Genomic DNA, 15,906 nt, shown 5'->3' on the forward strand with positions numbered 1-15,906 from the left:
GATGCACCCTTTGCAAAAATGTTCACTACAAGGACCCATATTTTTCAATAAGCACCTTCAACATGTCATCACCATAGTTTTTCATAGAAACTTGGTTTCAGAAAACCCGTGACAGGTTCATTGAATTTATTAGAACTGCATTTTTCACTTGAAAATATCTTACATGCTATAAAACATTTTAAAAACCCCGAACGTTCATAAATCCATGAAGATACTGTTCTGCTTCTTTCACCAGCAGGTAGATGTAAATTGAAAGAGGGGGGAAATTTGCCCTGGTGTTTCAAGAGGTCCAAAGCTGGGCCCTTCCAAGCTCAGCAGGGAGAAGCAGGTGAGAGAAATAAGCTACTTTCCTGGAAGTACTGCCAGGCTTCCAGGTCCCTGGCTTCTGGGCTTGGTTAATAAGAACAAGCACACAGGCAGCCTTGAGAAAGGGCTGAGAAGGAAAAGACAGTTCCAGCAGTCACAATCAACACCTCGAATTGCACTGGAAGTAGATGGAAAGTCAAGTGTGAAACCCAGCACCAGCCCAAGGTACTCCCTGGGAAGCAAACTCTTGGCTCTGGGCATCAGCTGGTGCTATGGGAGGCCCCTTTCCTCTGTGGAAGGCTTGGAGGGGGTCAGAGGAGGTAACTGGGCTCTGGGGCTGTGTATCTGTCCTCTAAAAGGCAGAGGCAACCCCCAGATCCAGGAAAGCAGCCAGCCCTGGGACACAGCAGGGGTGCCTCTCTAGACATGGCCATTAAAACCCACTGGACACTCCCCTGGGATGTTTCTTTCCTTCTGCACAATGTCACCTCCATCTATTTAGATTGAGTATTTTCCAGCCTGCCTCCAGCCAGCCAGATGTTGCCTTTCAAAGAGTACGTATTTTTCTAATTATTTCCAGGAGAAGCAAATAGTCTTCAGCCACTGAGGTCTGCCATGGAATTTACTTTTCCCCACAAAGGGCTGCGGGCCAGCCTCTGCCCATTGCTCTCACTGGGCACACAAAAGGGCAGACTCCAAATCCCTGCAGTCAATGAATCCTGTTTTGAAATAAACTCCTTGGCATCAGTAAAGAGTTAATTCGCCTCCCAGGTTTTGCATTCTGTTTTCTGGGTTTGGGAGGTGGTTTTTAACCTCATATTTCTTTGCATGGAACTTTACTGTTGTTGGGGGCGGGGAAAGCATTTTAAACACACTCCCATGCTTGCAAAAACAGTATCATTTTCTTAGCGGCAGAGTCTTGGCCCAAATGCTTCCAGGAAACCAGCACATTGTCCTGGGCCCCAAAGAGGGGCGTTTCAACCTGGCTGACGAAATTGAGCATGAGTCAGGGGCAGGCTGGTCTGGCCAAGACCACCATGGAGGTTGCCACTGAGCAGACAGACCCCTTCGTCAATAGCTGGCAATCAAGGCTCCTTGAAAGACTTCCCTGACATCAAGTCCTGGCAAGCACTGTGGAAAGTACAGCCTCCAAATGATAGCAAAGGATTTGATGGTGGCCTCTTCTGACATCATTTGAACCACCACCTCCAATTTCTCTAGAAGATTCAGAAAAATGCCCGTCCTTTATATTTTCATTTGAAATAATGCATGTATGCAGTTAGAATCTCTGATGTCTTCCGCCTGCTGTCTTGTCAAAATGATTCAAGCCTGTAGCCCTAAACTCCTGCACTGAGGGCTGGGAAATACCTTCCTGGGGGTGAGATGGCAAAAAACAAAAGGTCCCCATGAGTAACTCAATCTAAGGCAGAAAAGGGCAGAGGTCAGAGCAGTTGAAGCCTTTGAACTCTTTATCTCAATGCCATTGGGTACTTAACTTGTCAAACACTTACCAAGCACCTACTACGTGCAAGTCACTGCACCTTCAAGATGGTGTTGGAGACACACTGTGAAACCAACAGAGAACAGGGGTATTCGTTGGGTTAGGTTCTGCTGCATGTAATGGAAAACCCAAAATAATTTTGGTTTAACCAATAAGATAGAAGTGTGGAGGCAAGCAGTCCAGGGTTGGGATCATGGCTTTGCGGTCATTAGGGATCCAGGCTCCTTTCTTTATGCCCTACTTACTTAGAGCGTGGTGTGCTAGTCCATTTGGCATTGTTATAAAGGAATACCCAAGGCTGGGTAATTTATAAAGAAAAGAGGTTTATTTGGCTCACGGTTCTGCAAGCTGTACAAGCATGGCACCAGCATCTGCTCAGCCTCTAGTGAGGCCTCAGGAAGCTTTTACTCATGGCAGTAGGTAAAGAGGGAACTGGCATGCCACATGGCAAGAGCAGGATCAACAGAGGTGCCAGACTCTTTTCAGCAACCAGCTCTCACATGAAATAGAACAAGAACTCACTCACTCACCATGGGGAAGGCACCAAGCCATTCATGAGGGATCTACTCCCACAGCCCAAACACCTCCCACCAGGCCCCACCTCCAACATGGGGGATTACAGTTCAACATGAGATTTATAGGGGACAAAACACCCAAGCCATATCACATGGCTTCCATCTTCATGGTGACCTCATGATCCAAGATGGCTGCTGGACTTCAGCCATTGTGTCCATGTTCCAAGCAGTATGTAGAAGGACAGAGAAAAAGAAAAAGGGTACATTACCCATAGAAGTCAGTCCCTTGAACCTTTCCACAAGCCTTCGCATTTCACTTACTAGAGCTTAACTCACTAGCCCATGACCAGGAGAAGAGGAGGCTTGTAAATACTGTCTTTTGGCGTGGCACACTGTACACCCTCCAAAAAAATCAAGCTTTTGGTTACTGAAGAAGAAGAGGAGAAACAGGCACTGGATATAAAATTAGCAGTCTTTACCACAGAATGCGTAATAAGGGAATTTGAGAATGAGCCAATTTGGAGTGCTACTAAGTTCAGAAGAATTGGTAGTAGAAAAAAGGATAGTTATTAAAGGATGAAGTCTCAAATGAAATTATTCTTCAAGGACAACTAAACACTTCATCAGGTTGAAGCTGTTTTGAACAATTTTCCAGAAACATCCACCTTTGAACTGAACATTCAAGGTGGTAAGGAAATGTCTTAGGCATGCTAGAACTGGGGCGCCAGCAGAGTCACTTGGGAACTTTTTAAAAATTCATATCCCTGAGACCCATTCTTGGAAATTCTGATGCGTGATTTGGAGTTGAGGTCTAAAATTCTGCATTTAGAAAAGAAAAAGGCAGCTGGGCATGGTGGCTCAATGTATACATCATCCAATTCTACTTCCAGTAATTAACTCCGACCAGAAGAATTATACACACACATCATAGAGTACAAATACTTATAAATGAGGTATTTATAATAGTCCAAATATCCATTAATAGAAGAGTGGCTAAATTATGATATATCTATACCAAGGAACACCAGGAAACTATTAAAAACAACCAAAAAAAATTTATATACACAGCCACAGAAAATATCCAAATATATTGTTAAAAATACAAAAATCAGTACCAAAATAACATAGAGTAACCCCATCTCTCTAAAATAATACAAAGTTACAGAAAAATCTAAAAAAGTTTATCAAATCCTTAAAGAGTAGTTATCGCTAGAGATGATAAAACAGAGTACCTTTCATTTAAATAACATATTTCTGTAATGCTTCAATTTTCATTGCAAACATGAATTTTTTTTTTTTTTTTTTTGAGACAAGAGTCTCACTCTGTCGCCTAGGCTGGAGTACAGTGGTGCAATCCTGGCTCACTGCAACCTCTAGCTCCTAGGTTCAAGTGATTCTCCTGCCTCAGCCTCCCAAGTAGCTGGGAATACAGGCAGGCACCACCACATCTGGCTAATTTTTATATTTTTAGTAGAGACAGGGTTTCACCAGGTTAGCAAGGCTGGTCTCCAACTCCCGACCTCAGATGATCCGCCCACTATGGCCTCCCAAAATGCTGAGATTACAGGTGTGAGCCACCATGCCCGCACAAACATGTATTATTTTTATAATAAGACAGAAAATAAGTGACTGGAAGCTAAAATGGGCTTTGAGCATCCAAAACTGTGTGTGCTGTGAAGCCCACCATTTTCTTTTTTGGCAACAAGCTGTCTCAAGCACAGCACCCAGCAAAAAACACAATTCAAACTCAGCTTCCTTCATACACAATTTAACACAGATAGAAGTTACAATCCTTAGCCCAAAGGCAAGTAGAAGCAACAAAAGCATGAGCTACTAACAGTATCAGTTACAGAAAGTGACAAAAGAACCACAAAAGGCAGTCATAAGAATGAGAAGAGGCTGGGTGCAATGGCTCAGGCCTATAATCCCAGCACTTCGAGAGGCCGAGACGGGCCTGAGGTCAGGAGTTCAAGACCAGCCTAGCCAATATAGCAAGACCCCCATCTCTACAAACAAAAAATTTAAAACTTGGCTAGGCATGATGGTGCACACCTGTACTCCCAACTACTTGAGAGGCTGAGGTAGGAAGATTGCTTGAGCCCAGGAGTTTGAAGCTGCAGTTAGCTATGATTATGCCACTGCACTCCCACTTTGGTGACAGAGTAAGACCCCATTTAAAAAAAAAATAAAAAAGGTATTAGAAATACAGCAATTTCTACAGCTATATAGTGTAGGAACAAGAAGACTTACACACCTAGAGCCTCTAAGGATATCTCCAAGTAACAAACAAGATTAATAAGAATGAAAATAGTGAGTTTTATTTAGGGTTTAAGTTTTCATACAGATGGGGTCTCACCATGTTGCCCAGGCTGGTCTCAAACTCCTGGGCTCAAGCAATCCTCCAGCCTCAGTGCTGGAGGCTCCCCTCCCAAAGTGCTAGGATTACAGGCATGAGCCCCTGCCCTCGGCCTGCAATCCTCAATGCACAGATTCCATACTCCACTCTGAAGACAAAATTCAGAGATCTTTACTCATTGTCATGAAGATGTAAAATCAGAATTGTAGCACTGTCCATTTCTTGTGTCTTTCTTGTGTATTGTTTTTTCCTATTTTCCCCATACAGAATTTTGTTAGCAAAAACAAAACAAAACAAAACAAAACCATAGGTGACCTGGGTCTTCAGGTGATTAAGCATGGCTTCAAAAAACAAGATTCTACTTTTCAAAAACTAATCAACCAAAATTGTGACCAATAACATAGAGTATTCAAATACGGACTACAATTAGAATTTGGGGATTAAATTAAATATTAAAGAAGTAGAGAGTGGAATCATAGTTATTAGAGGCTAGGAAAGGTAGGGAAGAGGAGAGGATAGAAAGAAGTTGGTGAACAGATACAAAGTTACAGCTAGATAGGAGAAATAAGTTAATAATTTATTGCACATTTTCAAATAGCTAGAAGACAGAATTTCAAATGTTCACAACGCAAAGGACTGACAAATGTTTGAGGTGATGAATATATTAATTACCCTAAAGGACTTCCCTAAAAAGCCCACCTTCTATCTTACTACTTCCTCCACCCATCTGAGCGCTTTATATATATCATAATTTAGCCAATCCTCTATTAATGATCATCACACACTGTATACATGTATCAAAATATCACTTTGTTATCCCATAAGTATGTACAACTATGTGCCAACTAAAAATGAAAGGAAAGAAGAATTTATGAGAGCAAAAATAAAATTTAAAGGGCGTAGATTTTCAAAATAATAAATTTTTTTAAAATATTCATGGTTAAACAACAAAAACATGGATTTAATGCATTTAGAGGAAACTTTCGGGCAATTTCTGTTAAAAATACAAGGCCTCTGCACCAAATGATAAAGTACTGTGTTCTCTATTCAAAATGCTGTTCCCACATGTTAATCTTCAAGTGGGTTAAAACAATAGAGGTATGTGTACCTTCCCAGCAACCTGCCGGTTTGAGTAAACTCAGTTTACACCATGACTCCAGCCTGGTTTTCCAACATGCTCAGTTATTATGTTTGAAAGACTGGTTTTTCTAACAACACGCTGCCACGAGGGTCCCACTTTCCCACGGTGCCAGTGTTTGCTTCTCTGGGAGCCAGAGCACACAGTACTTCCAAGCACTGCAGGACCAGGTGCGTGGCAGGCACACAATAAGGGCTGGCTTCCTTTCCCCTTTCCCCCTTCCTCCAAATAGAACAGGAAAATGGCGATATGATACAAACCAATAATACCACTTAGTCTTTCTTCCTGGGCTTCCATTCATCGTTTTCCTATTTCATTATAGGGCCATCCAAAATCCCCATTAACAGTAACTTGCTTGCAGGAAACAACCCTAATTTGCATTCAAAGAACAAAAAAGGAAAGAAAAGCATATATATATATATGTAAATAAAAGCAGAGGGGAAAGAGGAAATATACCCAAATATTAACATGTGTTTATCTTCATGATAGAACTGAAAAGTTTTTAATTTTCATCTTACACTTTTCTGTATTTTCCAAATGCTTTACAATAAGCATCTTTTTTTTTAATCATTACAATTAAAAGTTAAAAAAAAGATTGAAATTTAAATGGTGCTGGGTGCGGTGGCTCAGTCCTGTAATCCCAGCATTTTGGGAGTCTGAGGCAGGCAGATCTTGAGGTCAGGAGTTCAAGACCAGCCTGATCAACATGGTGAAACCCCGTCTCTACTAAAAATACAAAAATTAGCCAGGCATGGTGGCATGCACCTGTAATCCCAGCTACTCGGGAGGCTGAGACAGGAAAATGGCTTGAACCCAGGAGGCAGAGTTTGCAGTGAGCCGAGACCACACCATTGTACTCCAGCCTGGGCGACAGAGCAAGACACCATCTCAAAAAAAAAAAAAGAAAAAGAAAAAGAAAGAAATTTAAGTGGTACAAGGTGTTCCGCTTCATATTCTACAAATAATAAAATAGTAATAAAGACTACATAATCAAGAAAAAAGGCTCGTGACATGTCAAAAGACACGGGAATAACATAAAATAATCTATACCCCACAATTAAAACTATGGGAAAAAATTAAATAATAAAATTATCGTGGGGGGTTTTTCTCCTTTTTCTGGTTTCTGTAAAGTGATTCTATTACTTTTACAATTTAAAAGTTAGCTTATGAAGCACTATAAAAATTAATGTATAAAATGTACATCAAAAAATAATAAGACATCTTAAGGACCCTGTCTTAGTAATTCGCAAGACAAGATACTGAGAGAGTTAGGATCGGGAGCATCCTAATTCAGGAGTCAGTAATACCATTTTCTCCAACACTGCCACTCCACCAAATGGAGGCAGCCTCCACAAAGGCCTGCAGGTCCCCTGTGGGTCACAGGCTGATGGTGAAGGAGAACTGTTTTGACTGCTTCATAGCAACAATGGCTCTCTGCTTCAAGGCCAGCAATGGTTTACAAATGCCACAGACTCCAGGGCTTTTTGACCTCAGCCTACCATCACCTGTTCACTTCCCCCTGCAGGTACACAGGCTTCTGGTCTATTCCTCCTGACATGCCTATGTTTTCTTCACCCCAGTCTCAGGTTCAGTATCACCTTCCCTAAAAAGCCCACCTTCTATCTTCCTACCTCCTCTACCCCTCTGAGCGCTTCTCACAGCTCTCCAAGGAGACATGATCCACAACACTAACCTTTGATCTTCTTGTGAAGATCAATGTAAATCAGTCCCCAGATCGTCTTCGGAAACCCCACTTCTCTTCTCATCGCTCTGGGCTTTGCTTATATCAAGGCCTAATCATTGTGTCTTGAAAGCTATGAGTTGGTGTACAGCCCGTTCCTACACTCAGCTCTGCCACACACTCACCACTTGACCTGAGCAAGTCTTTCAACATGCCTGGTGCCTGTTTCCTTAACTCTAAAAAGGCAGGACTGGGCTCACTCATCCTGACAGCCCATCCCAGCTCTAACATTTCCACATTTCATGATTCAGAAATATCATGATAAAATATTCTCTCAAAACAATGTGCATGCAAACATACACACTTTTAAATTATAGCAAGAATAATTTATTACTTTATAGCATAGCAGTAATGCGCAACCTTTTGAGAAAAGTTTAACAAGTAGGTCACAGCCAGCAATGCGTTCTCTCATTGTCTTGCTAATCCAGTGAAGATGTGTTCAAATGACACATTTGAATGGCAGAAATGTAAATACCAAAGAAATCATATAATAGGGAGAAGGGTACAGACCTCCTCTCCTACTGCTAGCTGGGCAGTCTCTGCTTCCCTCCCTCTTCTCCAGGTGAAGAACCATGGGTTCCTTGACCCTGTTACAGGAAGGAGCTCCAGCCATGTTTTCTCTCTCTCCCCAAGTAGGCCACACTCAAAGGCATGGTGATAGCTCCTTCCTTGTGTTCCTAGAATTCGTAAGAATACGGCTGTCTCTACCCAGGTGGACTAATGGTTACTGTAGCCAGGCAGAGAACACTTTTGATAGCTTTATAGCAACACTGGCTCTCTGCTTCAAGGCCAGCAATGGTTTACAGAGACCACGGACTACAGGGCTCTTTGACCTCAGTCTACCATCACCTGTTCACTTCCTCCCTGTGGCTACATGGGCTTCTGATCCATTCCTCTTCACATGCCTATATTTTCATCCCCCATAGCCTCAGGTTAAATGTCACCTTCCCGAAGAAGCCACGTCCCAGAAGACTGACTTTTTTCTGCAAGACTTTAGGGAACCATGCCCTGAACTCACAGATTGATATAATCTCTCCCAGTGCTCCAACAGTGCCCTATGCATGGATTCTACATTGGACTATGATTATATGATTTCTGAGTCTTTCTCTTCTCCTGGACTATACACTCCTAGAGGGCAGAAATCAAGTTATATTCGTCATTACATATCATCACAACACCTTCCAGATAGCTAGAGCACTGTAATTGTTAAAATTGTTATTACCAGGGTAAGTCCATAGGCAATGGAATCAGAATCCATATCAAGTTTGATACAATGCAATTCTACCACACACCCACCAGAATGATGGAAATGAAGATGATAGGCAATACAGTGTTGACACCAGAGCCACTGGAACCCTCTGCTAGGTGAGAGTGTAGAAAACAGTTTCACAGTATAGAACACAGCTCCACCCCTATTAAGACCCAGCAGTGCTGACCTAGAAATATACTCAAGGAGCCACATACATATACAAAGCATGTACAAGAATGAACACAATTAGGCATACGGCGGCTCACACCTATAATCCCAGCACTTTGGGAGGGCAAGGCAGGCAGATCACTAGAGGTAGGAGTTCAAGACCAGCCTGGTCAACATGGCGAAACCCTGTCTCAATTAAAAATAAAAAATTAGCCAGGCATGGTGTTGTGCACCTGTAGCCCCAGCTACTTGGGAGGCTGAGGCAGAAGAATCGCCTGAACCCGGGAGGCAGAGGTTTTAGTGAGCTGAGATTGCACCACTGCACTCAAGCCTGGGCAATAGAGAAGACTTTGTTTCAAAAAAAAGAGAGAGAGAGAGAGAACAATTAATAACAGCCAAGAACCAAAAACAACCAAAGTCCATCAACAGTAGAATTACTCTCTGTTCATTCTTGTACATGCTTTGTATACGTATGCAGTTTTTTTTTGAGACCAATTACTGAGGCATATTTGTACATTAAACTATACAATAAGAAATGTAGCAATATATTTAGCAATGAGAAAAAACAAATTATTGCTACATGCAAATCCATGTATTTCACATCAATGGATGAATTTCACAAACATAATACTAAGTAAAACAAGCCAAATACAAAGAGTACATACTGTATGAATATGATTCTGTTTTTATGAAGTTCAAGAACAGCCAAAGCTTATCTGTGGTGATAGAAACAGAATAGTAGGCAACTTTGTTGAAAAATAACAACAAAAATAACAACAAAAAGAAAACTTCTAGAAAATTCTTTGCATTAAAATTTATGAACTTTTTACTTTAAAAAAAAATGTTTAACTCAGTTTGTACCATAGTGCTAGCCACTTAGCAACTGCATGGTCCTGGGCAAATGTCTTAACCTTAAGCTTCAGTTTCTACAGTTGAAAATGAGGATAAAAACAAAACCATCCCCTACTTGATGGGAACGTGATGAGAATTAAATTAGGCAATGCACGTAGAGTGCTTAACATAATGCCCAGCACAGGGTAGAGCCCAATATACAACAGCAAAAAGAGCAGCAGCAAAGTTCTACTGATGCCTTACTTGGTGCCAGGCACTGCTCTTAGCTTTAAGCCCTTAATCACTGTGCAATACACCTCGCCCAGCTCCTGTTCTTATTAACAAGTCAAGGCCAGACGCAAAGGCTGTGACCTGGGCATTCAGTAGCCGTCTGTGCATAACACGAATCACAACATTCATTTCAAGAAGGGTGAATCACTAGTTACGCTGCTGCTGAGGTTTCAAAGGAAAGAAACTGGCAGGAGTCACACATTGGGATTATTTAGCTTCAGAAAGCATAAGCTGCTTTTTGTAGAAGCAGGAAGATTTTATTCTGGTGAAATCACTCATGTTGAATTGAGGACTCATTTGGGAACTGAAGGAACTTATCTTTCTTCCCTAAGGAAACAGAAGAGACAACTAACACTCTGTTAAAAGTTATTCGTGTTGACTAGCTAAATTTATTATCTTTTAATGCAGTTCAGATTTATAATTAAAATAATTGGGCTTTTTTGGTTTTTTTTTTTTTGAGACAGAGTCTCACTCTGTCACCCAGGCTGGAGTGCAGTGGCATGATCTCGGCTCACCACAACCTCCACCTCCCAGGTTCAAGCAATTCTCCTACTTCAACCTCCCAAGTAGCTGGGATTACAGGCACACACCACCACACCCAGCTAATTTTTGTATTTTTCAGTAGAGACAGGGTTTCACTATATTGGCCAGGCTGGTCTCGAGTGATCTGCCCACCTCAGCCTCCCAAAGTACTGGGATTACAGGCGTGAGCCACTGCGCCCGGCCAAATAATTTTTTCAGTACATGCTTACTGTGTAGTGACTGAAAATGTTGCTTATGAAGCAAGGGGCTCAGATCATGTAAGATCTTCTCCAGTCACACCACACGGAATGCACCTGACTGTGGACACTAAGCAGGGTCAGATCTGGTTAGTACTTGAATGGGAGATTATAATAGGTCATTTGTAACACTGATACAATAGTCTCCAATTTACAAGACTAACCTGTACATTTGAGAATGGGCTCAATTCTCATGAATTGCGGCTTCAAACAAGAAAAAGCAAACTGCCTCGTTTTGAACCTACCCCCACCATTTACTAGTTAAGTCACCTTGGTCAAGTTACTAAATCTCTCTGTATCTCAGTTCCTTGGTAAAAAGGGAATCGATAGCGTTATTTTAAGAACCAAATGAGCCGGGCGCAGTGGCTCACACCTGTAATCCCAGCACTCTGGGAGGCCAAGGTGATGGATCACCTGAGGTCGGGAGTTCGAGACCAACCTGGCCAACATGGAGAAACCCCATCTCTACTAAAAATACAAAAAATTAGCTGGGTGTGGTGGCACGTGCCTGTAATCCCACCTACTCAGGAGGCTGAGGCAAGAGAATCATTTTAACCCAGGAGGCGGAGGTTGCGGTGAACCGAGATCGTGCCATTGCACTCCAGCCTGGGCAACGAGAGCGAAACTCTGTCTAAAAAAAAAATTAGCCTCACGTGGTGGCATAGGCCTGTGGTCCCAGCTACTCTGTATGTTAAGATGGGAGGATGGCTTGAGCCTAAGAGGTTGAGGCTGCAGTGAACTATGATCGTGCCACTGCACTCCAGCCTGGGTGATAGAGTGACAAGAGGCTTTGGCATTTTTAAAACAAACAAACAAAAAAGTTAATACATGTTAAGTACTTAGGACAGTATCAGGCACTGTTGAGTGACATAGAAGTATGAGTATCATTAATTTTTATTATACTTTCTGATGCAGATGCAGAATTCATGTAAAATTATACAACTTAGTCACAAAAACTGCAGATGTAATATAGACTATCTGAAAACCAGAGGAGGTTATATACTAAGATCATGTCAAGTGAGCATGACATTTGGTCTTTGTAGTAATATTTACGCACACACAGAAACACATGCGCTTTCTCTCTCTCTTTGTTTTCTCTGTCTCTCAAGATTTCTCTCAAGGTCTGCTCTGGAACATAACATACCAATGATCTCAGGTTCTTTGAATCCCAAAATGATCCCAGAAAAAAGATAATTTAAATATTACTTTTCTTTAAATATTACTTTTCTATTACTTTTTTTAAAAGATTAGTTAAATATTACTTTTCTTCCAAGTATATCGAAGAACCCATTAAACACACACACGCATACACACACACACACACACACTGAAAAGGTACACTTGTTTTTTGTATTTCAAAAGCACACTGGAATCATTCCACTGCACATTAGAGGAGCAAAGTGGATGATGTTCACAGACTTCACCCTGTAGCAGAGAAGGCCTACTAAGCTTTTACATTTTCCTCCAATTGTGAACACTGAAAGCTTTTCATTTTGTTCCAAAGGAAATGATCTTACCATAGCTCAACGATACTATCATTGTCTCAATAAAGTGGGTATCCGGTGGCCATTGCAGAAGGTCTAAATGCTAAAACCCAAGGGTATAAAAGTTAAAAGTAACTCAATAGAAATGTCAGTTACAACATTCTTTCTTTTGATTTATGACAATCAAACTTAGAACCCTGGAGCAAGGGAATTAAGAAGAATATGGCACAATGTAAGGGTATCAGTCTACACCCCCTCCTTCCACCCTCGCTGTTAAAAAGGGCTTCAATACCCATTTTATTTTTCTATATGGAAGAGAATTATGCTTGAAAATACCACTACATACAATCTTTCATCTCACCAACAGGCATATTCGCACTCTTCTACATATTCTATATTCTTGATTCACCAATACTGGCCAATCAGGTTGAAAATCCCTATCTCACAACTGTCATCTGTGGCTTATTGCTGTTATCAAAGTCACATCATTAAGATAACAATTTTTTAGGTATTAGTCCAGGGTATCAAAGAACTTTATTTCTCCTTTAAAAAAATAACTGTTCATTCTATACTTAGTAGACTTTAAACATCTAGACTCCATTGAAGCCACTCACTATTAACACAGTTAACATGAGATGGTGGTTTCTTGCCTTTGCTCTACCCTCAGTTGTAAAAACCTTACATGGCTTTATTATCCAGAACCTGGGACAGTAGGCTTCAGTAGGAGACAGATGATGAATAGAAAGTCTCATACTGACACTGATTCCTTAGCAATGAATTAGATTCTGGAAGTTCAAGGAAAAAGTAGGAAATGACAGCCATATTTCTCTGCAAGATAAATTTCCAGCAGAATGGACTCTCTTGCTGACTCGAGCTGCTTGGTTGGGTTTCAGCACCTCATAAACTTGTGTTAGGTCTTGACCTAAACATTCATTCATTCTTCAAATGTGTATTTGTCTCTACTAGGTAGAAGACACTGTGCCAGGTACCCAAAGAGATTTAAAATGACCTTCTTTCACTCCTGGACTTCTCCCCCTCCCCAACCTCCCTCTAGGCCGATCACACACAGCTAAATGCACTCCTATCCTCTCACACCATGTCTCAGATAATGCCCCTGTTAGGGCCTCGGTTTCCTCTCTTTAATTTCTCCCGCCCCCACTAAGAAAACGCCTATCACTTTCTTTTGTATTATAAAGGTAATACATACAGTGATATTTGCAAAATTCAAACAGCCAAGAAGGGCATGAAATGAAATACAAAATTTCATGAAATGAAAACCAAAACCACACCACCATCCCACGGCCCAGAAATAACCATATCTCTTTGTTTCAGAAATTTACATTTGCAATAAAAAATTAAGACTTTTTTTTCCACCATCTTACAGTGCTGAAAAAAAATAAGACTTTTATTGTAATGGTCTTAGGTAGGGGGGAAAAAAGAAAATTTTGAAAGTCTTTATTTTTGCAAACAAAAAAATGGGATCTCAGAATACACGCTGATTTGCATCTTTTCTGTGCTTTCCTCCTTTCCTGCCTCTGGACATCACTCTGAATAAGGAAATGATGAGTGGAGCAGCAACAGCCACACTGAGATCATGAGGAAACAAGCTTGAAGGCAAACATCAAACACTGAGGCGAGGAAAGAGGAAATAAGCCTGGGTCTTTAAACTAACTCCCCCAACAGCCCAGACTTTGGACTTGTTTACATGAGGTAACAAATGTCATTTTGAAAGCACTTACTTAAACTACTTTTTAACCACCTTTTGCTTTTTTTAGTCCTATGTAAACCACCTTCAATTGAGTTTTGTTCGGCTTGCAAGTAAAAGCAGCCCCACTGCCAGACTGCTCCCTAGATAGAAGCCCAGTGAATTTATAATCCCGCACACAGCACGTGTGAGAGTGTCTGTCTCCACATACCCTTGGCTTTACAAGGTTTTGGTCCCCATCTATTCCTGGTGCATTTTCACTAGTGGCTAGAGCCTTTTCTTCCTCAAAGTCTAGCAGCTCTTCATTAAAGAAATCGCCCATTGCAGCCGGGCGCAGTGGCTCACGCCTGTAATCCCAGCACTTTGGGAGGCCGAGGTGGGTGGATCGCGAGGTCAGGAGATCCAGGCTATCCTGGCTGACACGGTGAAACCCCGTGTCTACTAAAAATATAGAAAATTAGCTGGGCGTGGTGGCGGGCGCCTGTAGTCCCAGCTACTCAGGAGGCTGAGGCAGAAGAATGGCGTGAACCCAGGAGGCGGGGCTTGCAGTGAGCGGAGATCGCGCCACTGCACTCCAGTCCTGGCGACAGAGCGAGACTCCATCTCAAAAAAAAAAAAAAGAAAGAAAGAAAGAAATAGTCCATTGCAAAGCAGTAACAGCAAGGCTGCTTATCTTTGGGTCCATTCATTCTGCTTCGCCTGTGTCATCCCATATGGGCACAAGGCTCACATGGCTTCTTCCAAAGCAGACTCTGTCATCACAGGGCCAGAATATACTGTAACACACGACACCAGTCCGGACTCTGCTAGACTATGACAACCATGGGGTGTGGAAAGATAGGCACTAGACTGGGAACAGGGTGGCCTGGCTCCCATCTGCCACTTTTGAGCTGCTTGGCTGAAGACAAGTCACCTCACCTCCTGAAGCCTGTTACTTTGGATGTAAAAGGCAGGGTCTGGAAGCTACAGCCCAGGGTCCTTATGAAGATTGGGACATGGTGCACAAAGGCACTGATGCTAACCTGTCACTGACTATTAAATGTGGGACTTAGGCTGAGGCAAGCCCCTGGCCTCTTTCTTTGTCCTCTTTGCCCTCTCAGCTTGTCACACTCCTGCCACCACAGTTGGCAGCCTGTCAGGTCATGATGGCTGACCCAAAGAAAATCAGGCCCATCCTTCTGCTCCTCCCACAGATAGGCAGCACTCCCAAAAGCCTCATCACAGTGAATGGATATGATCAATATCCAGCCAGCTGAGAGGCAGGGCATGCCAGCTAATGTACAGGAAATGCCAAGGCCTGGGCTGGTACCTGCACCAAATGCATACGATTTTTCACCCAGCCAGCCTAGGTCTTGCAAGCTCCCAAAAGGCTAGTTTGGCCCAAACTACCCTCTTCCGTCTTATTCATTCTCTACCATTGTGAATGGAATTATTGTTCTCAGTGCCTTTCTCCTCCACATACATCTACCTTCTTTGCCATATGACTTCAAGTTACCTCCTACTAGAACGGGCCAGGTATACTTCCTCACCCGGCTGATGTGGGGCTTGACAACGCAATTTGTGTTGGCCGAGGGAATCTTGGCAGAACTGACAATGGGCCGGTTATACACCAAAGCTCTAAGAGGCTTCCAGCATTTCTTCTTGCCTTCTTATGCCTCTGTAATCTGCCCAAGGCGAGCTGGACCTGCATATTTGTTGCCCCTGCAGCCTGGGCTGCTGAATAAAACACATGTAGAATAGACCTCAACCCAGATGGAAGCCTGGAGTCTGGCTTGGTCAAGTCAAGCCCAGCCTGGCTCAACCAAACCACACCCAACTGACAGCTGAGTGAAGGGAAAATGA

General features: G+C 42.3%; 1 protein-coding gene across 1 annotated transcript in view; it reads right to left on the bottom strand.

Moving 5' to 3' along the window:
* CGNL1 (cingulin like 1) overlaps positions 1-15,906 on the bottom strand; it is a 181,899-nt gene that overhangs the window by 152,134 nt on the left and 13,859 nt on the right. Inside the window, exon 2 of the mRNA XM_023228630.2 lies at positions 1,818-1,871. The gene's annotated coding sequence lies outside the window, so the exon portion shown is untranslated. The remainder of the gene's footprint in view (positions 1-1,817; positions 1,872-15,906) is intronic.

Source organism: Piliocolobus tephrosceles, chromosome 6, assembly GCF_002776525.5.
Source record: "Piliocolobus tephrosceles isolate RC106 chromosome 6, ASM277652v3, whole genome shotgun sequence".
In the NCBI taxonomy this organism is placed as follows: Eukaryota; Metazoa; Chordata; class Mammalia; order Primates; family Cercopithecidae; genus Piliocolobus; species Piliocolobus tephrosceles.